Raw genomic sequence first — 12,749 nt, forward strand, 5'->3', positions numbered from 1 at the left:
TTGGCTTTTTAAAGCGTAGATCCACTTGTACACAGATGTTGACAACCTTAAATTAGTGGACCACTGCTGCTAATAACAAAAAGATAGTTGATATTGTATATATAGACTTTAAAAAAGCCTTTGATTCTCTGACTCACTCTAAGTTACTGTTCAAACTGAATTGTTATGGTATCCAGTATGAATCACTAAACTGGATTACCAACTTTTTAACAAATTGTTCTCAATGTGTTTGCGCTGGTAACTCTTATTCAAACAAAGTTCTTGTAAAGAGAGGAATACCTTAAGGAACTGTTTTGGGATCCATCTTATCTTTAGTTTTTATAGACGATGTAACTTTATGTATTGATGGTAAATGCAGCATTAAGTTGATTGCTGATGACAGCAAGTTATATCAAGCAAGCAATGTTGGAAACATCATACACCTCATCAATACCTTAAAAAAATTTTCAGAATGTTCAAACGTTTGGCACCTTAATTAGCAACCAAAAAATATTTTTATCTACGCTATGGAAACAATTCTTTACCATTAAATTCAAATTCAATGAACATTGGTACACCTATTGAATCTATTAATTCAACTCAAGATATCGGTATAGTCGTATCTTTAAATATGAAGTTTTTAATCACTGTTCTTTCATTGCAAGCAAGGCACATTCTCGTTCCTACTTACTTTTATAATCCTTCATCAGTAACAATTTCAAGCTTCTGATCAAAGCCTATAAAGTTTATGTTCGACCTATCGCAAAATCTTGTACCTCTGTGTGAATCCCCATCTTTTAAAAGATATATATATATATATATATATATATATATATATATATATATTTTTGAGAATTTGTTTTCATTTAAGAGTTACACAGATGACCTTAATCCAAAAAAAAACAACGTATTTTTTGAAACTTAAACTTAATGAGAACTATATACAATCACTAATTTCAAAACTTAAAATGCATAAACCAGCAGACGACATTTATCCACTCGTCCTTAACAAATTTTTTTCATATCTGTACGTGAATATTGCATACACATTTATAAAATCTATTTTTGAAGATCAAATCCCAGCTGCATGGCTGAAAGCTAATATCACACGGCTTTACAAAAAAGGATCTAAACTCGTTGTATTTGACTACAAACCCATTTTTTTAACTTCTGTCGGCTGCAAACTCCTAGATTGTAAAAGATTGATTAACTGAGTATCTATCTGCTAATAATCTTTTATCTTAAAATCAGCAAGGTTTTTTTTCCAGAAGTTTCAAAGTTGGTTAAAACAGAAACGCTATTAAACCCTTGGATTACTAAGGGTATTCTTAAATCTTCTTAAAAAAACAACGTCTTTATTTTACTAATTATTCAAAAAAACAAATCATATATACAGCACAAGGTTCTCAAAAAATAACTATAGTCAATCCAAAACCTATTATTCAACCACTAAATACCCAATCACAAATCGAGGACTTAAATATGGAATACACTTTTAAATAATGATCTTAAAACACTCTCTTCGCTTAACCTATTTAAAACAAAACTTAGGCAAATTCTTCTGCTAAACGACTATGAACTAAATTTCTTCTTAGGCGTTAAATAAGAGTACTCTTATGATTTAATCTATAGTATTATAAATATATTTATTAATTTTATATACATATGAAAAAAAAAAAATCAATTGGAAAATTTTTCTCGATTTAATTTTATTATTTGTTTATTACTGAGGATGTAAAAAAGTTTATACTCTATATTCTTGAAATCGTATGTAAAAAATACCCCTGATTGTTTGGCTGGTATTTATATGAGAGTGTGTGCATTCGCTTTTTATCTTTTTGTTTTTGTAGTCTATATGTTTTTTTTCTTCTTTTTTTCCTTATTTAAAATATAATTTTAAGAAAATTTTAATGGTACTTAAAGATTTTGTTTTATCTTACACGGTTTTTAAAAGCTATGCTATGTATGGTATATAATAAGGGGCTTAGTGATAAGACAACTATAGTCTTTGTTTTGCCCCTGTCATGTAAATTTTTTATTTATTTATGTTTTTATTGTAATTATTGTCAAACGGCGAAATATATATATATATATATATATATATATATATATATATATATATATATATATATATATATATATATATATACATACATATATATATACATACATATATATATACATACATACATATATATATATATATATATATATATATATATATATATATATATATATATATATATATACATATATATATATATATATATATATATATATATATAATACATACATATATATATATATATATATATATATATATATATATATATATATATTTATATATATATAAAGATATATATATATATATATATTTATAAAAGGATTTGTTCCAAATAAATCATGCATACCCATTTATTAAAAACTGTCTATCAGATCTCACATTCAATGGCGATATAAATGATATTATATAGATATATGATTTTTCATAATCTTGATATATATGCTTTATATTTAGATTATGAAAAAGCGTTGATACACCTCCTCACAATTTTATGCTTCATAACCTGTCTGGTTATGGTGTCCTTTACATGTTACTTAATTGAATAAGCTCTTTTCTTCCTAACAAAACACAATGAGTCGTCATGGGTTTTGCTACTTCAGATTGGCTACCAATCACTAGTGGTTTTGTTCTTGGACTTCTTCTACTTGTCTATAGATCAATGTCATTACAGACTTAGTTAGCAACTCAGAATTATGCTCCAGAACAATACAAATGAAATTAAAACAACTACAAAAAGTGCCTTATCTTACACTTCAACAAAATCAAAAACCTCAACCACCAAATCAAATTGTTGGACTTGACCTTAACTTGAAAAACCTCAAAAAGAGATGCAGCTTATTGATTCTTCTTAAAACAAAAGAGATCTTAGCATTTGCATTTCCGCAACCTCAAATGGGACATGCACATTGAAACAATATAATCAAAAGCTAACTCTATCCTCGGTCAACTGAAGAAAGCTGTTATCTATAAAAACGCACAAGTTGGGAAGAGACTATATGCATCGCTGATCAAATTGATGCTTACTGACGCTGGTCAGTATTAAACAAAGTACTTTTGAAAGCGTATGTATATAGTTAATGTAGATAAACGTTGAATACTGTGTGTATATTTATAAAATTGTCTGGTGAATTGATACGTGAACAGTGTTTTCTTGGAGAAAATGAATCTGTTGTAAAATAATTCTTTAGTGTTGTGGAAGAAGCTGATTATGAAAAACACGTATATCAACACCCACTCGTCTAAATTTATTAGACATAAATGAAGAAGTTTTAGATCTTATATCGAATGATGTTAAAGTTTATCCTCATACTACTAAAACAGATTATCGTAATGAAACAAATAACTTTCTTGTTGCGTTTTCAAATAGTTTGACTCCATAAGTGTGTCCACTCATTGCTTAAAATTAAAACACTCTTTTACTTGAAAAATGGTCCTCGAGTTCAGTTAACTCAATTTTATTCTACACTAAACTGCCGTCAATAACCTGCTAGATTAGCATATTTAATGACCGTAAATAGAAGTCAGGTCAACTTTAAATAAGGTTGGTGATTATCTCAAAAAATTTTGCTTCTTACGTAGCCTTTCTATGTCGAGAATTGTTTAACAGTTGTTTTTTTTAAAGTTGATGAACATTTATTACTAGGTATGTAATTCAATAAATGTTACACGAACAACGTTGTATTTACAAATGTACTTTATTTATAATCAATTAATGCTTTATTACAAAAACTTTTTTATTAAAAATTTACTAGAAATAATCTGGATGCTGGAATGACAATTGCGTTAATGGCATTAAAAATCTTAAAGTGCTATATGTGGAAGTTATTAATAGAAAAATAATTTTTTATTTTGATAGACTTCTTGGCTAATCTTCGCTTTGGTTTTTATCATTAAATGTATTTACCAGGTAGTTTCATTACTGGAACTCGCTGCGGGAAAAATTCATAACTCCGTTAATTTTTTATAAAATCTCGTGAAAATTTTAGTATATTACTTTTTTGGGTCAAAGAATCTGATTCTGAGGTTAAATTTTACGTATGTACACTGTGACTCCGGGAATGAGGCAACGATGAAAAATGGGGGGGGGGGGGGTGCCTAAAGTCACGCCCTACTTTTTCTAAATTTTTTAAACAAACTGTAAATAATAAGTTAAAAAAAAGCATATATAAAAAAAATTATTTTTCTCCGTCCCCCGCCCAATATAACAAATACCGCCGCGATCCCTGGGACAAATAAGCTACTAGTTGGCTAGACTGCTTTAGGGGCAACTTATATGATTCTGCCATGTGATATGACTAATAAATAGATAATTTTTGATTAATGTAATTTTTTAAAAAGGATATCATATCATATTCCAAATCAAATATGTTTGAGTTCAAAATAATTTAATATTAAACACAAATACACACAGATATAATAATTTTAGTCTTATTGATTTTGTATGAGAACATTTGTTCAAACAGAAAACATTCTTGAATCGTCATTTTTTCCTCACTAAGGAAATTTTTCATATCTACTACACCTTACACCCTCTACTACTACTTACACCCTCTTGCGCTATGTCCAAGTTCTTCACATATTCTACATAGCAAAAGTCTTTTTTTACTGGCAAACATTGTATGAGTTCATATCATCAGTCTGAAGTAAACGTCATGTGTATTTATTTGCAATCAAATCTGTCTTGTCTTATAACTTGTTCTTGATCTATAAGTTTTTATCTATGGTGAACACATATAGTATACATACTTGGTCATTAGCATCATTTCTGGAAAAATTACAGTAGTGGCGAAAAACTCCAGGATCACCTTCCAACAAATTTATCATTTTGCCATCAACCATACTTATCTCTGCTTTTACAAATATTTTCAACTATTTTCTAAAAGAATAGACTGAGTTTCATTTTTTGACAATTGGCTAAGATTTGGTTTAAAATACTCCTTTACTCTCTCTTTAGTTTCTTTTGCTTTCACTAGAGGTCTGGTACAGAGTAGAGTAACAGGTCCGGCAAAATTTATGGAGTTAAGGGTTAGATTAGCCCAGATTACTTGATTTTTTGAATCTTTAATTTCAAAAGGACACAAAAAAGGAACAAATTTAATCTGTTCCTTTTTGAGGATCAGAAAACTGATGGCGATAGTTGAAATTTCCAGAACCATCAAGTCCAAATTTACCCTGTTATCACTGCTCACTGCTCAACTCCTCAGATGGTAAAGTTTAAAGACATCTTTATCATTTCTTGTTAGCAACTTTAGTTTTAGCAGAAGCTCAAGTATCAGTTCCTGCAAAAATATGCAAAACTTACTTTTTTAAAAACAATTTTATGTATGTACATATATAACATACAGTTCTTTAAATGCAATGTATTATCTAATTGCAACAGCATTATCTTGCATATTTTACCTGATAATTATTTATAGATATATACAAGTTGTAGATTAAAGCAGTTGCTTCCTGTACTGATATTGTAAGAAGTTTTACTAAATCCTCCTTCCCCCATTTTTTTCCCATCTTTGGACAACTTTTTTTAAATATTCTGACTTATCTAATTCTTGTTCATTCGCATGTTTTTCCTCGATATCAACGGGTACAAACAAATTAGTTTCGATTTCAAATTACTCAGTTTTCGGAGAAAACCGGACTATAGAATTTTTACACATAAAACTAGAAAGTCTATATTTTATGAAACAATTGAGTTTTAGTTGCGGTCTCCTATGGCCTTTTTTTCCCGTCATTTTGATTTTAATCAAATAAATATATTTTTACATAATTTTTTAAGCCCAATCACTTCAATCACGCCGACACAAATTATATGTGTATACTTAAATTTTTCTATTTCTTTAAACAATTTACAAATTAAATATCTTTTCCTGATCAGGATAGAAAATTTTTTTAAATTTATGGAGTAAATTTTATATTATAGCACTTCAAAATTATTGTTAAAAGACAGTATTGGTGCAACCTAAGAATAAATATTTATCTTCACTTTTTTCTTCAACTTCAAACAGCTATAAAAACAAAATTGTCAGATGAATTTCAAAATTTTTTTTTGCACTTACCTACATATGTTCTACTCAATATAAATTTACTATTCAAAATTAAAAAATAAAAAGTCAGAAAAATAAATTTATTTCATGCTCTGGGCACACTGTGCTCTATTAATGCCACTTTTCAAATGTCAAGCAAATACTGTTGATCAGTGCTAAGATCATTTTATGTGACATTAGTAAAAACTACATCAGTTTTTTTAAACAAAATAACTGGTTGCGGTTTATAATTGACCTTGAACTTCTAAATGTCCGTGAACCTGCAATAACACGATCTAAATGACTCAATAGATACCTCAGTAGCAATTCATTGGCATGTAATTGGCATACAAACCACCAAAAACATCATCAAAACATTATTTCTTTCAACCTGATGGCTAATTTGATGATGTTAATTGTACCAGTGTTTGTATTGGTATCATCCAACAGCGACAAATATGTCGCTTATCCAACAGCAACAAATATGTTGCTTATCCAACAGCGACAAATAATTTTGTATCCACGTTATTTAAGCAAAGCAAAAATGCTTTTAAGCATTTAAAAAATTAAGCAAATTTCCTTAATTTTTTTTTCTTTAAATGATTCAATAATTTTTCTGAACCTATTGTGATATGCTTGAATTAGTTGCGTTATTTGATTGTAGATTACAACAAGATTTAAAGCTCTATGCTACAGATTTTTAATTTTGACAGTTACTTTCGTAAATATGCTTCATTGTAGAAAAAGATATGCATGTTTCAACCATAAAAATAAAGAAAGATTCATTTATATTATATTAAGTTGAATGAAATTTAATTTTTCCTTACAATTTTTCACTCCACCATAATGTATTTAGAATATTAAACAGATATAACACAACTTTATATAAAAAGAGAGTTTTACTCTAAAGTAATACAAAGTTACACTAAAAATACCTGGTCACATCATTCATAAAAAGAATAAAGTTTTTCATTTAATTCAAAAATATGAAAAGTATTAAATATATTAAAATTGAAGCATTTTTTGGTGTTTAAAACTCGAAACATTTATATGTTTGTACATGCACTGGAATATTTTGCTGTAGTTTTACTTTATTGCATGAAGTTAGAGCAAGGATTAAAGATTTGCGCATAGTTTGAATACAGTTTTGTAACCTTCTTTCCTAAAAGTTTTTTTTTTTTAAACATCTTTGCTTCCAACAAGGCTGCAAGTAACCACTAATAAGAGTTAGAACTTACTGGAAGAGAAAAGATGAAGATTGTAGAGCAAGATAACGGTTGACAGGCGACTTAAAGGATTGCAAATTAAATAAATCAGGAAAGCAAGATGAAGAATGCGAATTCCAAAGAACTGATGTTCGAGGAAAAAAAACTAGAGGAATAAGAGATTTTGGAGCACTAAGGAACAGTAAAATGATGATGCTTAATTTTTTAAATGATGATACTTAATTTTTAAAGTTTTGGGCGCAAGTAGATACGAAAGTGCAGAGCCGTTACTCAAGGAAATAAATGCTCTAAATGTATACAAACTAAATATATACCATAACTTGTTATTTATGTTTAAACTTCAAAATGAAATGATTCCAAAATATTTTTTTTAAAGTTTCACTCGAATTAATCATAAATATGAAACAAGACATTCAATGAGTAATTACTACATCCCACTAACATCACTCAAAAAATCTGACTTTTCGACTATATGCCGGGGACCACGCTTGTGGAATTCGGTTCTTGACGAAAATATGAAAAAAATAAAATCTATTGCTACATTTAAAAGAACTATAAAAAAACACTTACTAAATTTAAACATTACGTACATTCTCTCATTTTTAAAAAAAAAATTGAAATAATTTTGTATTTTTAATTTTTTATGTACTTTATTTAATTTTAATGTTGTATCGAATATGTATATGCATATGAAGCGAATTAAATTTTTTGTTTTTGTTTTATTGTCTTTAATATGTATACGAATAGGTAGAGATTTGTAATTTTTTATTTGTTATTTTGTATTTTAACTTTATCTTAAATTTCTTCTTTTTTTAACTTCAAGTTCTTTTTTTAACTTTAAGTTCTTTTTTAACCTTCTAAAATTTCTAACCAAATTTTTATTTTTTTTTAAATTTATTAATTTCACTCTTTTATATAATATTGGAAGATGTAAAATTTAATTGTATTTTTTTGTATTTCACAAAGGGGCTTGATGATAAGTCATTTTGACTTCTACTTGTCCCAGTCAGCTTGTAATTATATATATTTGTTTAAATTTTATAGATAACATTGTAAAATGTGTAAAATGACGAAAAAAAAATTAAAAAAAAAAAAAATTGAATGATGAGTAACATGAGAACGAATTTTAGTAGATGGCACAATAGACGCTAACTCTATAGAGCTGTGCCCATAAAAGTATTTGTAGAAAAGAGAAAGAGAAGCAACAATACGACGATGTGATAATGGTTAGAGGTTGCCTGCAAAAGCAGGTCATACTATGTTTACAATGCGTATTTTGCCCCTTGTCTAAAAGTGAAAGTGCATCATTGGAAGATCCGCCCCAGATATAGCAACAGTGTTCCATACAAGGCCGGATTTGAGATTTACAGAGATAAAGAATAAAATCCAGAGTAAGAAAGTGTTGAGCACGAAAAAGAAATGCAACCTTGGCAGATGCTAATTTTGCAATGGATTTGATATATGGTTTTCAAGAAAGATCTGAAGTAAGAGTTAATCCTAGAAAATGAAGGGTAGATGACTCAGCGAGTACATAAATATTGGAAGATCTAAATTATTGCGATAACGATTAGCTAAAAAAAAATTTTTTTCAGCCAATCGTTATCGATTTATCGAGTTAAGTTTTATCTAAATTAAAGTTAACCAGCCACTGTGAGCCCCATGCTGTAGCAGAAGTGAGATCCTTTTAGGCTCAAATGCCCTCTCCAAGCAATCAGAGAGTGTTGGCTTCTTATCATGACAAGAATAAATGGTAGTATCATCAGCAAACAATGCCACCTTAGATGTAAGAATATCTGGAAGATCGTTCATATAAATTAAATAGAGTATAGGGCCAATGCAGAACCTTGAGAAACTCCTGAAGTTACAGAATAAGAAGAAGAGTGCTGTCCATCGAGGACAACTTTTATACTCTGATTGCAAAGGAAGGATTCAATAAACTTAAAGATGTTACCAAAGAAGACCAGCATGCCAAACTTTATCAAAAGCGGTTATTACTGCTAGCAAATCAGCAGTAGAACGAGAAGATCGAAATCCATATTGATGATTAGAAAGTAAGTTATTAGATTCAAGATGAGAGATTAAGTGTTTGTTAATTAAAGAAAATCATATCGCTCTCAGGAATTTTTGAAAATAGGGATAGCAGTGCCACTTTCCAACAGACTGGAAAACAAGACTCTGATGAACACTTGTTTAATAGTATGAATTGAACTTGTTGAATAGTATGTTTTGAAAGTATAGACGACAGCTCCGGAGAACACTTCTGCAAGACTATAACAGGTATGTTGTCTAGGCCACAAGCTGTAGAAGAGTCTGAGCAGGAAATCACTTTGGATACAGAAGCTGGAGTAATACGAATGTCAAGCAATGGATCAACCTGTTTGACGGCTATATCAGGTAGAACGCAACTAGTGGAATTAAGAGATGATACTGATGAAAAGTTCTTAGCAAACAATTCAGCTTTGTCTTTAATTGAGGTGACAAAGTCTGAACCATACAAGAGAGGTTTTTCACGAAGTTATGTAAGAAGCAAATTTGTCAACAGGAAGACGAAAGATTTCTACCCAAGGGTCATCATGAATAAAATCACGGAAATAGTCCCAGTCAGCTTTAAGGTAGTTGTAAAAGGTACAATAAAAGGGGGAGTCAGATGATGAAGAAGAATAAGATAATAGTTTTAGAAAGATCAAACTGTGATCAGAAGCACTTAAGGGTGAATGTGGAGAAACTGAGCACTGACTAGGATCAAAAACAAGACATATGTCGTGTAGAGATGGTAAATGTTTTGGGTTGTCTGGAAAGCGATTTGGAAAGTTGACTATTTGAGTTAGGGATTGAGAAAGGCAAAAGTTATGGACTTTAATATCTGTATAGTCACTGATACTTGAGCCAAGCCATTCAGTGTGATGAGCATTAAAGTCACCGACAACAACAATATTGGCTGCTGGATAAAGAGAGAGGGCTTGGTCAACATGATCAGAAATAACATCAAAAAGAGTGTAGTCTTGAGATAAAGGAGAGCAATATGGAACAAAGAGTAAGACGATAGAGTGAAGTGGTACTAAACGAAAGCACATAAAATAATGGTCCGTGGATTTTAACCTAGTTTCCCGACAAATGGATGAATTCTTACGAATATAAATGCCCAGGCCAAGGATGTGGCTATTGGAGTCTTTACGAATTAAAGAAAGATAACCATCAACACTAAGATCACAAGATAAGGCAGTTGAACTCAAATTAGTCTCACAAAGAGCAAGTAGGTCTGGTGTACCTTGCAAGAGATAAGACTCAACAGAAGAAAAGTTACTTCGAAGAACATGATATTAGTGAATGATAGGTTTAGAGAACTTGGTGATGACGATGGCTTTTTGTTTTTTATAGTTTTTGGTAATTTATTCATTTTTAAATTTGTTAAAAAACTTGACATAAAGCATAGATAATATTCAGTACACTGTTAAACAACCCAAGCAACTGCCTCATTACTACTAATAAGCCCTAATCCATAACAAAGGGCTCCAAATGTGGCTTTGGCAATGCACACCAAAAGTACGAACAGAGACACCATCCATGCGCAACATGGCACTGTTATTTTTATGATATTTTTTAGCTGTTGATGGATTCAGCTTCTCTGAGAACTACCACAGGGTTCGGGAAACCTGACTATCAGCCGGCCTCAGAACCATAAAACTGAGTTTTAGAGCTGTACCCTCATAAGGAGATAATAGGACGAGTTGCCTAGTCATAAAAACAGTGACACAGGCAAAATCCATGCATCGAGTCAAGAAGTTGCAGCATTTAACATCCTATACTGGAAACAATTTATTAAAAATTCATCTTCGCCAGCCTAATAGGTGAAGAAGGGATGCAAAGTTGGTCAACAGATAGAATTTGTTTACTGCTTAAGTCTTTGCCTAGGAGGCCTTCTACAAGACAGTAATCGGATGCATTTAACATCTGCCCAAGATGACTATTTTTATCGAAACATCATCTCTAGTCTTTACTCAACCAAAAGCCCCAAGGCAGGGGGTGTTTTAAGTCGTAGTTGGCATCTCCTAGCCTTTGCCTAAAAAGGTGCATCCTACAAGGCAGCAGGACATAAAGCAGATTGTACTGGATTACATGTTGCCAGTAGCAGGGTAACCTGACCTGACAATACTGACTTTACTTCTATTGCTTTAATGTTAGATCTAAAAATCATTGTGTCATATCAAGCAATCATATAGCTATACTACCTTTTTATATAAGGTAAACCATTTTGAATACGTTTGTTTAAGTTTTAAAAGAACTGATTTAACAAGATTTTAGTAAAATTAAGTTTTTGTATCCTTACTTAGCAATAATATTGATCAATCAGTGAGATAATTTAAAGTTTTGTTTTATTATTTTATAGCAAATTATCGCAAAACTTATAACAATTTGGTAAACAATAAATAAAATGTTTAATAAATAAAAGTTTCTTAAATTAAAAATACTTATCCTTTGAGCAATAAAACAATATATAGGGAGACCATATAAAAAGGGAGTTTAGAAACATGGAAATTTTGGAAAGGAAAAGAAAAAATGTTGTTTACATTGTATGTGATTTTTAAGTATCTGTTTTAGATGTTTTAATTTCACATTATTTGTAGGAAACATAGCCAAACTTCGTAAGAAAACAGTAATTGTGCAAAATGAATAACTTGCAGATACTGTGTACTTTCTTATCAGGGCAGAATAGTAAAACTAGTTTTTAGTCAAGTAAAAGATTTCTATTTGAACAAAAATTTGGAATAGAACTGAGTGTGGAATAGGAATCAGTATTATTTTTTATTTTTCTCAGTAACACACGAATAAGTTTTCCGGGAAAATTAAAACAACTCCATGTTATATCTATTATGTATATAGAAAAAAGGATCTATAATATTAAGGATACTAATATATATATATATATATATATATATATATATATATATATATATATATATATATATATATATATATATATATATATATATATATATATATATATATATATATATATATATACAGTATTGTGAAAAAGTTAAGAACCACTAAATAAAAAATTTTTTTTTTTTCAAATAAATTTAATTAATTTTTATTCTATAGATAATAAAATTTTTTTTTCAAACATATTAAATATAGCATGAGAAAAAAGAAAAAATTTTTTTTTTTGAAAGTTAGTCAATAGAACCTATAAAAAATAAGGATTAAATATTATGTGTTAATTTTTTTTTATATTTTTTTTTGTGAAAAAGTTAAGAACCACAAAGAACTTTTTGTGCTAAATGCGGTGGAAACGTCTTTTTAAATTTATTTTTCCCTTTTTTTGAAAATATTCTTTTAATAACCTGAGTTATTACCAAAGAACCAATAAAAACATTTGAAAAAAATTAATTTTTTTAAATACTTTTAAAAAAAGTATTTAATTTCAAACAAAAAAAATTCTTTCCTTTTGAAAAA

This window comes from Hydra vulgaris, chromosome 01 (genome assembly GCF_038396675.1).
Source record: "Hydra vulgaris chromosome 01, alternate assembly HydraT2T_AEP".
Lineage (NCBI taxonomy): Eukaryota > Metazoa > Cnidaria > Hydrozoa > Anthoathecata > Hydridae > Hydra > Hydra vulgaris.